We start from the raw sequence: 12773 nt of genomic DNA on the forward strand, positions 1-12773 counted from the left end.
CTATGATGGGCCCAAGAAAGGGAATCTGCTCCATGGGCCTTGAGAAGAACTCAGACGAATATGGAGCCGAGTCCGGGGAGTCGGCATCAACAAGAGTCGGTCTGGTAGGTGACCGTTGCCGCTTCAAATGCCAGCCATTAATATGGGTCAATCCAACCGTTGGGAGAGTCCAGTAACGGCAACCCAATGTCTCTTAGCCTTTATTTCCCATTATTACGCATTAATGCTTGTATTTAGTTAGTGTAGGCCGGTCACTTATAAATAGGTCTCTCTCAAAATGTAAGGGACCAGTTTTTTCCTAGTCGAGAAGACACTCGGAAACCATAACAAGGGTCACACACCTTATAGCCATTTCTCTCCTTCAAAGTCACTCCTATTTTCTCTTCCGGTGAATCCACCAATCTAACGGATTGTGTTGGACCTCCGTTGTAACACCCCAACTTAAAAACCAAAATAAAAGACTTTTCTTACTAAACAACTAAATACAAATGCGGAAGCAAAATCAAAATCTAAACCATTGGGGTGCTATTGCCACGCTTGGGCAGCCAACTAAGCCCAAACGCAGAGGCTAAAAAGGTTTCTATCAACAAATCCATATTACAACATTCCACTTTCCAAATCACAAATTAACTACAATAACAATTCAAGTTCTAAGACTAAACCAGTTATACCAAACTCAAATCCAAGACTACGAGCTTTACGCCGCACTCTCAAACTAGCAACAACTTTAAATCCTGCAAACATTAAGGTTTGGAAAACACAAATAAAAGGATTAGCATAAAATGCTAAGTAAGCTCTACTCCGCCCTGTAAAGTACTTACATTTATACTTTTCAAATTGGACATACTTTGTAAATGAGTTTTAAAATCATTTCAATCATATAGTTGTTGGTGATAATGAACCAAAATCGATTTAATATCCGTAAAATAATTATTCATATATATACACACGAAATATATATATAAATATTATTGGATATTTTATCCGTAATATATATATCCACACAAATATATATAAACGGGCCCAAAGGTTATATATATATATATATATATATATATATATATATATATATATATATATATATATATATATATATATATATATATATATATATCTACGAGAAAGATATACCAATATATATCAACCAGAAATTGGAACTAATAATCCTCAGATTATAAGTCCAATCCAACGTATATATCAAAAGAGGGAGAACGGATTTTTGCTTAAAAGCATAATCCAACAACAAGAAAGAAGGAGAAGAAGGAAGAAATGTACGAGTTAGGCGAGATGCCTTTCTTTCCTTAAAACCTTATTTGCCACCTCCCAAAAGTGCTAGGAGCGTTGTGGCCTAGGTTTCCCAGGATAAAACGTACAACGGTTCGACGTTTGAGCACCCAAACGAACGAACCCGGCGAACAAGAGCACGGGCAAAACACAGCTTCAAGAATGGAGTAGGAGCAGAATTTTGAGAGGAAAAAAGAATTTCTTTGTGTGTGTTCTTGTTTTCTCACTTTTCTTTCTAACATTGTACCAAAAAGGTTGCTCCCACAACATGTTTATATAGGAGATTGGTACTAAATAGCATCATCATGACCCATTAACCAACATAAATTCAATTTAAAAATTGAATTATAACGTTTGAAACGGTCGTACTTATTATAGAAATAATATCAACGGTCACGAACTTAATATCCGATTAATTCGTATCGACCATAACGACCTGGTTCAAAAATATCTGAGTGACCGAGAAGTCCGTACAAACCCGAAAGTTTAACAAATTGGGACCGAAAACCACACCCGAGTGGTCCACAATCACCGAAACGGTGCAGCACGAATCAATGCATAAAGCACCAACTCGTGCTGCACACGAATCTAAGAGCCACGAAAGAAGCACGAAACTTAAGTTTTGAAGTCCATGCAACTTTCGTCCATGTAACTTTCAAAGCTTAATTAAGCTCTTAAGTTAATTAACATACTTAAGCTTTCAAAACAAAGCTTAACTACAATTTAGCTAACTTTCGTACAGGACCGAAAGCAGTGGCACGAAATGGGCTAAAACTCAATTCCCATTTATTAAGCTTTCGTACTTTGGACTTCTCCTAAATAGGTTTATTTTGAGAATCAATTTCTCATTCACCTATTACCCTTTTTGAGCGTACATTATATCAAATTCTCCGTCTCACTACGAAGAACCCGAATCCACATTGACCCGACCCAAATCGAAAATGGATCCCGCATATATTTGTACCACAAAATAATCACTCAAAATATCATTTTAATGCTATTTTTCCAACAATCCCCCTCATGAATGAAAAATGATTTTCAGGGTATTTTGAAATCGGAAACAACTGTGTTTAACGGTCGATCCCTGCATAGGATAGGTAGGGATCACTATACCCTTTGAACCTTCCCTTGTGAAGACATGTTTACTTTACTGGCTGTACGGTAGAACGCGATGTCTTTGAACCGACTGCCGTTTGTGTAGACGATGACATATCTCACACAGGAATCTCCCAACCATGCTCTGTTCTCATGAGTGTGCCCATTTTGGTCGTGGGTCACCGTCCTGGTTCTGCAAGAGTTTGTGAAGAATTGTGCCCATCAATTCTCCTTTGAAGCGACCCTCACTTCTCTCTCACATAGGTGATTCTTTTCCGAGTATCCCGCATACTCACATATGTCAACCGACATTCGAATCATTAAAGCATCAACATGCTAACCTTGCGCGGGAGTCACTGTTTCTAACGAGGAGTGGTAGGGAGTCCGAGACCCCCACAGTGACACGCTCCGTTCCATAGTTTAGTTGTCCCATTGAACCTACGTACCAGCTAGGTTGGGTGTCCACTATAGAACTTTTAGTCTAAGGGCTTTAGACCCATTCCTCGTTCCAATTTCTCCACAACCATTTGCTTACCCTCGGGTTAGCGAGTTAGCGGCCGCTACGTTATCTTTTGACATCACGTAGTCAATAGAGATAACCCCCGTTGTGAGAAATTGTTTAACGGTATTATATCTACGACTTATAAGTCTAGACTTACCATTCCACATTTAACTCTGTACTTAACCAATTTTGGCTTGACTATCGCAATGCACACAAATTAGAAGTACGAGTTCACCACTAGGAACATTCTCGAAATAATGGCATAGCCATTCGGCCTACTCGCTCGCAACACGAGTGTAAGGCTCTCAGCTTTGATCTCGTCGGATCTTAGCTATCACAAATTCATTTCGAGAATTTCCGTCCAACCGACTGCACTGGCCTACGTAAGGACGTAGCCTTTAATGGACTTAGTGTCCTTTGACATCCGTGCTATACTTTCCAAGTACGGCTAGATATCCCACGTAGTGCAGTCCAAAGTCACAAGCATACATAAGTATCTCATAACTTCCATTATTGCCTACTAGTGCGTAACACTAGGGTTACTCGTATGTCTACCGAGTTCGTTAACCGCAAAGGCAATGTCCGGCCTAGTACAACCCATTGGATACAATTAAACTACCAATAATCTGAATGTATTCTCCATGAGAAGTACAATACTCGTGATTATTGGCTAGTTGTACGTTAGTATCTAACGGTGTCCAAACCACTTGATTAACATCCTTTGTAAGGATTTAATCAACACAATGAGATTGGCTTAACACGAGACCATACGGTCTTCTCACAATTTTAATCTCAAGGATTAAATCTGCCAAGCCCACACCTTTGATCGTATGTCAAATCTCAAATTTAACATGTTCTCGGTAGAATTGATCATGTGATCGTTACTACCCACGTTGAGTTTATCGTGTATAGACAAATAGTGATAACCTCGTCTATCGTACGCATCACGTAGACATTTATCATATTTGTTTATACTAAACTCGTGACACATCATTGTATGATAAAACCTTACATGCCAAGTACTAAGGCAATTGTTTCTTCAAACCAAACAATGATCTTACCAGTTACACACATTCTTTCCATAGCGCGGAACCACGAAACCCTCGGGTTGTTCCATGTCTATTAAGAAAGCGATACATCCATTTCGATAAACTTCCAAGTCTCGCTAAACAGCTCTTGGGAAGTATCATCCTAATGGATTTCATTCTCATCACAAGAGAATATATATTGAAGTAACTGTGGCACTCGTGTTGCATGTAATATAAACTTACAAGCTCGGCCATTTTACTTCGATATAACCAATCGGTTTTATCTTCCGACTAGTGATCCACTTAGGATCCCGAGATTTTACAACCCGGATGAAGAACAACCAGTTCCAAGTATGATTCTTTAAGATAGAATCTACTTCACCTCGGTAGCCTCTCCCGTGTTGGTCCATCTGTAGAAGTCACCACTTCTACATACGTTCGAGGCTCGTTTTCTAATAACCATGTCAGAAAATCCAATTTCTTTTCTAGTAGACAAGTTAGATTGTGCGCATCACACTCTAACATGTACGTCAGAAAATATGGACCAAAGGATTTTTCAATCCTAGCTCTCTTACTACGTCTAGCTTTGAGCTCGGGTTCTCTTTCACACCCTTCAACCATAGCTACGCCGAAAGTTCCTTTCAACGTGCTAGGTCCTTTATTGATCCTTCACAAAAATACATCTTCCAAGAACAATGAATTTCTTAAATCAATCTTTCGTGTTCTTATGTACATCCAAACTCTTGGACTCGTGTACTAAGAACCAATACACACCTTTGGCAAGACACCCCCACATTTCGGGCATTAGTAGGAAAGCTTCCTACGTATCCACAATTCGTAAGAATTTCATGTGGGCAACCTTATTTAAAAGGTATTTACTTGTCCAAAGTATTGTCTCACCCCTCATACTTTGAGGTAGACCCGAACTTATCAACGTCTTGATATTTTATGTTCGGCAACAACGTTCGATTGAGGTGAATACCGTACCGTACGCTCGAGTACGACACTAACGCTTGCGCTGAAATCACCAATAGGTATTTTTTTTTCCCACCACATCGATTGTTCATAACCGCATTAATCCACGATTAATTTGGTTTTTTCTCTTTTTTAAAGAATAAACATGTGTTACACGCTAACACATCTCGTAGGTGCTAACAGATTAGCCCTCACGAATTCATTCGGTTTTGACCGAAAGGCCACAAACCCGAATCAGTGCTTCCGAAATTGAAGTACGAATCAGTGCTTAGTAGTGAAGCACGAAACATGCTATACTAAGCACGAATCATTGCTTCTAAACTAACGCATCGATTCCAAAGCAATCTCTATTGCTTTAAATTATAAACACACAACAACCTTTCGTTGCTTAATTTATAATTACAGTGCTACCTGGCACTAGGATTATTAGTTAATTACACAATTAACCAAACTTCCTTTCGTGTTAATCACAAAGCACTTTTACAACGCTAAATTTAATTAGCCACATACTATACGAAAGGTTTAAGCTAAGTAGATTAGCATTATGACCAATCATAATCTAGCACCTTTATTGCTATTACTAAAGCACCAAATGCTTAAGTTTTCAACACCTAAAGGTGCAGCCACCAAGTGGCCGAAAGTACCTAATTAGGCACTCTCCCTAGTGCTTAATAGCACTATTACAGTGTTTTAATTTGCACTTCAAAGTGCCAAATTAAATTGCACTTTCCATTAGTGCTACAAAAGCACTATTCATCAAAACACAATTTGTCTCAAATTAAATATACTAGTATAATTTGGAATTTTTGATCAAGTTAATTATAACACAATTAACGAGAACAAATCAACCAAATTTCCGACTAGTTGAATCAAGCTTATATAATCGTTCTCAGAATATTAATTAAAATATTCAACACTTGAGCTGTGACGCTCACGATTATATAGCTATCCCAATTTTTGACAAATTGATCCTTGAAATCCTTATCGTTCTACATGAATCAGAACCGAAGTCCTATTACGGGATTTCAACCATATAACACGCTAGTTACATTTCATTCCGGCTGTTAAGCCATTTTAGCATTTTCCAAATAATGCTCCGTGATGCACTACGCACCCATATTGAGTCATTTCATACATTCAATATTATTTCATCAAATAATTCGTATGTACTATGATTCAATAGCTCAATGGAACAATTCATTTTTTTATTCAACAATAAAAAATGTATCACAAGGATACTACAACATTTATTTAACAAATAAACAAATAGGAAAATTATATTGGAAACAGATTTCCTTTTTTCCTATCTCGTAGTAGTCCTTCAACCCGTGTGCTTTGTTCCATTCTCAACCGTCCACTCCACAAAGGGTGGTCCATAGCGCACATCGGGGGTACCTCGGTTGTGACCTCACTCGTCCAACCATCCACATGTTTTAAACATAGCAAAATTGTCCTCAACCTTTTCACCAGGATGACGGTTCGCTTTGTAGTGGCATTTCTCCTTTTTCTCGTAATCTTCTTGAAAGCTAAGCTTCCGCTTGAGTTTCTTTCGATTACGGTTGAAATCATTGGTAACACTACCATAGTCCTCCGACCATGTAGTCATTACACCATCATAGGATCCTTCATGGCTTTTAGCCGATCCGTTAGACCACACAATAGGTATCAATTGTGTGCCATTAGCCACTAGTTTACCGGACAGTGAACCAAAGTTCTCCGGAGCACCATCGTGTGCTTTTGCAACTCCCATGGAAATATTATTTCCAACGTTGCCACCGTCAACCGGCATCACAGAATGTGCAACATCGTTGCCGTTCTGACCATTTGAATGTGCACCTCCGGCAGCATTCATGGATCCAATACTCTTGGACTCCACCGATTTGTTCATTATCAAAAAGAAATAAATAAGGTTTTAAGATTGTTGGTGATAATGAACCAAAATCGATTTAATATCCGTAAAATAATTATTCATATATATACACACGAAATATATATATAAATATTATTGGATATTTTATCCGTAATATATATATCCACACAAATATATATAAACGGACCCAAAGGTTATATATATATATATATATATATATATATATATATATATATATATATATATATATGAGAAAGATATACCAATATATATCAACCAGAAATTGGAACTAATAATCCTCAGATTATAAGTTCAATCCAACGTATGTATCAAAAGAGGGAGAACGGATTTTTGCTTAAAAGCATAATCCAACAACAAGAAAGAAGGAGAAGAAGGAAGAAATGTACGAGTTAGGCGAGATGCCTTTCTTTCCTTAAAACCTTATTTGCCACCTCCCAAAAGTGCTAGGAGCGTTGTGGCCTAGGTTTCCCAGGATAAAACGTACAACGGTTCGACGTTTGAGCACCCAAACGAACATACCCGGCGAACAAGAGCACGGGCAAAACACAGCTTCAAGAATGGAGTAGGAGCAGAATTTTGAGAGGAAAAAAGAATTTCTTTGTGTGTGTTCTTGTTTTCTCACTTTTCTTTCTAACATTGTACCAAAAAGGTTGCTCCCACAACATGTTTATATAGGAGATTGGTACTAAATAGCATCATCATGACCCATTAACCAACATAAATTCAATTTAAAAATTGAATTATAACGTTTGAAACGGTCGTACTTATTATCGAAATAATATCAACGGTCACGAACTTAATATCCGATTAATTCGTATCGACCATAACGACCTGGTTCAAAAATATCTGAGTGACCGAGAAGTCCGTACAAACCCGAAAGTTTAACAAATTGGGACCGAAAACCACACCCGATTGGTCCACAAGCACCGAAACGGTGCAGCACGAATCAATGCATAAAGCACCAACTCGTGCTGCACACGAATCTAAGAGCCACGAAAGAAGCACGAGACTTAAGTTTTGAAGTCCATGCAACTTTCGTCCATGCATGTTCCAATTTTCGTCCATGTATGTTCCAACTTTCGTCCATGCATATGCCAACTTTCGTCCATGTAACTTTCAAAGCTTAATTAAGCTCTTAAGTTAATTAACATACTTAAGCTTTCAAAACAAAGCTTAACTACAATTTAGCTAACTTTCGTACAGGACCGAAAGCAGTGGCACGAAATGGGCTAAAACTCAATTCCCATTTATTAAGCTTTCGTACTTTGGACTTCTCCTAAATAGGTTTATTTTGAGAATCAATTTCTCATTCACCTATTACCCATTTTGAGCGTACATTATATCAAATTCTTCGTCTCACTACGAAGAACCCGAATCCACATTGACCCGACCCAAATCGAAAATGGATCCCGCATATATTTGTACCACAAAATAATCACTCAAAATATCATTTTAATGCTATTTTTCCAACAATAGTTTGACTCAATAACAAAGGTAAGTAGTAAATCATTTTCCAAGATAATTCTCCCAAAATGAAATAGGCACCAAGGCCATAACACACTCCACTCAAAATAGCATTAGGTTTCATATTAGTAATTGGGTCGCCAAAATAGTAACATTTACTCTTTCCAAAACAATATAACTACCCTATAAATCATTCGTTCATTTCCCAAAATAATAAGTATGGAGGATTTAGAAATATCACTTCTCAATATGAGTATCAATTCAAAGCATAGCTTTCCACATAATCATTTTGGAAGTATAGATAGGTATACAAGTATATATGGAGGAATTCACAATAGCAAAATAATAATCTCTTCAAGTCATCATATCAAGATATAGATTTCTCTCAAGTCATTCTCAGAAACATATATGTCAATAATCATAGATATGGAGGAATTCAAATCATATTTCTCAAATCACTTTTCCAAGTATCACATATCCATATACTCTCATATATATAAGGTGAAAGGGACGAAGGGTCTTAGATCAACTAAGCCCTAGTGACACGGTAATCCACTCTACCGGCCACTCCACAAGTTTGTCCCTTTCGTGGGATAAATGACTAAAACCTTAAGTGTGCACACCCCCTAATGGGCTTCCCCCACCCAAAAGAGTAGTAACTAGTCCAAGTAGCCCAGGATGTTTTCTACCAGGCTACTCCACATATAATAGGTATCCAGGATGTTTTCTACCAGATACAATCTCATCAAAATAGGGCCAGAGCCCACATAGGACCGAAGTCCACCATTCCACAACCATCCATCATATCCAGTTATCCACATATCATCCAAAAATAGATATATTTTTATATATCCTCCAAACAAAGGAATATAATAGTCAGCAAAATAATACATTTTCTCTAATTTACACATTTCCTCCAAATAGATAGTCCTTCAAAAATAAATATAACTCCATATCCTCCTATATAAACATAGTTTCACTCATTTCAATATACTTAGGTTTTCAACCACAATTTCTCAAAGGATGAGTTTCATCAAACTCTATAGCAATATAAATATATATCACAAAATTATAAGTTTTCCAATACTCAAATCAACCCCAATTATAATAGGTTTCAACACAAAACATTTAGGCACACCCTAAATTATACACCTTTCAAAAATATAGTTTCAACCCATATAGATCACAAGTCAACCCCAAAATAACCATATTTTGCTATTTATCACATTTTGAAACTAGAACACGTTTTCAAAATAATTTAAGTACACAACTCAAATAAGTAGCACATTTAATAAGGCAAAGTAATTTAAGCAAACATAGGAACTTACCTCAAGCTAAGCTTCCAAAGCCAAGCATCCGATTCTTGAGCTCACTCCCGAGCTAGGAACTTACCTCAAGCTAAGCTTCCAAAGCCAAGCATCCGATTCTTGAGCTCACTCCCGAGCTAACTACTTTAACAAGAAACCTGTAGATTAACCGATCCTCATTCGTTACTCAAACTATTATTAACAATAGTAGTATTAAACCATATCTCAATATCGTTAAACCAATGCTTCCTCCTTAATAATAGATCCCATAAACTCGTCCTCACTTCACTTAATCCAAATCCCATCATCACTCAACCAATTCAATAATCATTATATAACTCATAATTATCTCATTAGTCCACCCATAATAAAATAATCCAAATCCCATCATCACTCAACCAATTCAATAATCATTATATAACTCATAATTATCTCATTAGTCCACCCATAATAAAATTATATACGTTGGTAGCTAAAATTGAACCTAGGTATCCTCCTCACTAGCCCAACTCTCCAACCACCCCAACACATTGCCTATTACTCATTATTTAGGCAATTAATCTTTATTAACAGTAATAAATTCATTAACTAATCTTTATATTCAACAACCATCATCCACTGTACGTACTCAATATCATCATCTTCATTATCATCCAATATTAATCTTAATCACCAGTCATTACCTTGCCAATCCATCTTTAGGCATTAAACACCATTACTGAGTCAGCAATCCATAAATATATGCCCAAACATTCTCATTAATCATTAAGACCCATTAATCATACTTTAATCCATTATTCTTCATTATTAAACCCAAAAGCTCACCTACGGGTTCTTCTCGTCGGGGACCAGTCCATGCCGCCGAGAGGAAGGCCATTGCCGGCGAAGAGAAACTGCCGCTGCTGCAAAGAAGGGGAAGCCGACACTGCTACGGCCACCGGAAAGGAACGGAGACCGCCGTTGTCCGAGCTCACCACCAGTCGACGTCCACTATTGCTGCCAGATCTGCTACTCCACCATCGGAGAGAGGTCGCTAGGGTGGAGAACAGGGAAAAGCCGTCACTCTGTTCGCCGGAAGGAGACCACCGCCAGCCCCGACCGTCAGTTTTGCTGCTGGGCTACGCCGAACGAGAGAGGGAAAAGGAGAGGGTGAAGGTGAGAGGGACGTGAGGCAGATGTAGACAGGGGGTGTTTGGCTGTTCTTCTCTCTTTTGTCTGATGAAAATTCTCACTTTACTTACATATACACAACTATATATAATATATATTAAGAATGGATAAGGTTTCTATTATTATATTGGGTTGGGCTAGGCTTGCCATTTGATGATTGGGCTAAGAAATATATTCTGGCTCAAACTAAAATTATTGGGCTCAAGAATTATAGTATCATTTAGGCTAGGAAACCTGATATGAATAAATACGGGTTCGTCTCAGATAGACTTTTGGGTCAAAGCTTAGAATAAAATATTGAAGGAATAAAATAATTATATTTTGAAACTTTATAAAAATAAGAATTTTGGAAAATAATTTGGGGTTGTCACATTCTACCCACCTTAAAAACAAGCTTCATCCCCGAAGCTTAGACCGAAAAGATTTGAAGAGATTAGATAGAGTTTCTTTGGAAATACAACTTGAGACTTGTTGTAAAAAGGCTTTAAGACCAAACAATATGATAAAAATTGCAAGATTGATCTTAGGGATGCCGCTGATTAACAATAGGATCAAGATTATCAAGACTACAACTTAGAAGATAACGTTGTCACCTTGTACAGAAACAATTCCCACGGAAATCAAGAATGAGGTCTGAAGAGATAGAAGGGATTTCTCAACAAAAGGGTATTCAATTCTATATGGATGAATGAGGAATTCCACCTAAAAAGGGAACAAGAAATTCGACTTGAAAGGGGGTTTCTTCGGCCTAACGATTGATCGCAACGTTTTGACGATTCGATAACTTTCTTTCTTACAAATCTTTATCATTTCCCTTCAGATGAATCTCTTAGGTATACAATCTTAGTATTTCAACATTCCAATCCCCTTATCGTAAACTCAACTACTTCATATTTCATTCTCATCCTTAAGTTTCTTTCTTTAAGTTTTCACACAACTTATCATTCGCAAATTCACATCCCTTAACTTGCCATTTTTCTTAATTAAAGTCCTAGTTTCCCCACACTTCAAAAAAAAACATACTATTTACTTACAACTTTTCTTCTCGCTTTCATATATCTCATAAGTCCAAAGTCATTATCAAGCATCTTAGACTTCATTCTTTCCGAGTTCACAACTCCTATCTTATCCATTTCTTATCCCTTCAGGGATAGAGGGAATCATCTTCACGTTTGTTCAATCCATCCTTAAGTCCAATTTCTCGGTGCTTCGAGTTTTACTTTTAACCTTCGAGTTTAATCTTTGAAATTCTCTTCCCCATTGATCCCAACAGCATTACTTGGGTGGGTTTGACTTCTTCTCGTTGCATCAACAATTACACTTGTCTTCCTCTCACAATTGTGGATCCTTAACCGTGGCATCTAAGCTCTAATCACTTCCTTTTCTTCACATTTGTCTCTAATTGCACGAAGATTCACTTCAACCTTGGGATTAACTTAGGTCTTGTAGACAAGACTGTACGAGTGATGATGACGATCATCTCGAGCCGAGACTGTTACAACAGCTGAGCCAACACAGTTCGGGAGAACAAGAGAATGACTCGGCGCCCCGACCACCGCCGCCACCTACAGTTCCGCTTACACCCGCTCAAATCGACACTATCACTCAAGTTGTGGAAGCGCGGGCGCAAAGGCAGAGGGCCCCGCTGGCTTCTCAAACCCCCATGTGCCCCAGAATAACCACGTCCAACCATCTAAGCAAGAGGGTAGGGACCAGGTGAGTTGAGGACAAGGCAGTCAGCAAACCCGATCCGTGCACTCGAGATTGGGTCCTAACGCCACTCGACGCTCCGTACAAGGACGATTAGGCGGGAAGGCACCTAGCTGAGTTCCGCCCACTCGGCAAAACAGGGGAGTTAGAGAGGGGGTGACGTCCGCATGACCGACTGAGACCCAAAGTCGACGAATCAGGATGAAGGTAGCGGTGGGAAAGGCGCCAAACCGAGTCTCAAGAGGAAGAAAACACCGAGTCTATAGGGAATCGGACGGATAGCCCCGATGAGATGGCTTACTTAGCGCAGGAGATACAAAATTTGAAGGATCAATGGGAAGGAAAAT

At 38.3% G+C, this 12773-nt stretch overlaps 1 long non-coding RNA gene across 1 annotated transcript; it reads right to left on the reverse strand.

The window, feature by feature from the left end:
• Positions 1–441: 441 nt before the first annotated feature.
• LOC109189723 lies at positions 442–10768 on the reverse strand. Its single transcript, XR_002055625.1, has 3 exons — positions 10372–10768; positions 9568–9704; positions 442–734 (listed from the first exon to the last, which is right to left on the reverse strand). It is a non-coding gene; the product is annotated as an uncharacterized LOC109189723 (long non-coding RNA).
• Between the last annotated feature and the right edge of the window lie 2005 nt (positions 10769–12773).

The sequence above is a fragment of the Ipomoea nil genome, unplaced genomic scaffold (genome assembly GCF_001879475.1).
Source record: "Ipomoea nil cultivar Tokyo-kokei standard unplaced genomic scaffold, Asagao_1.1 scaffold0114, whole genome shotgun sequence".
NCBI classification, from domain to species: Eukaryota; Viridiplantae; Streptophyta; class Magnoliopsida; order Solanales; family Convolvulaceae; genus Ipomoea; species Ipomoea nil.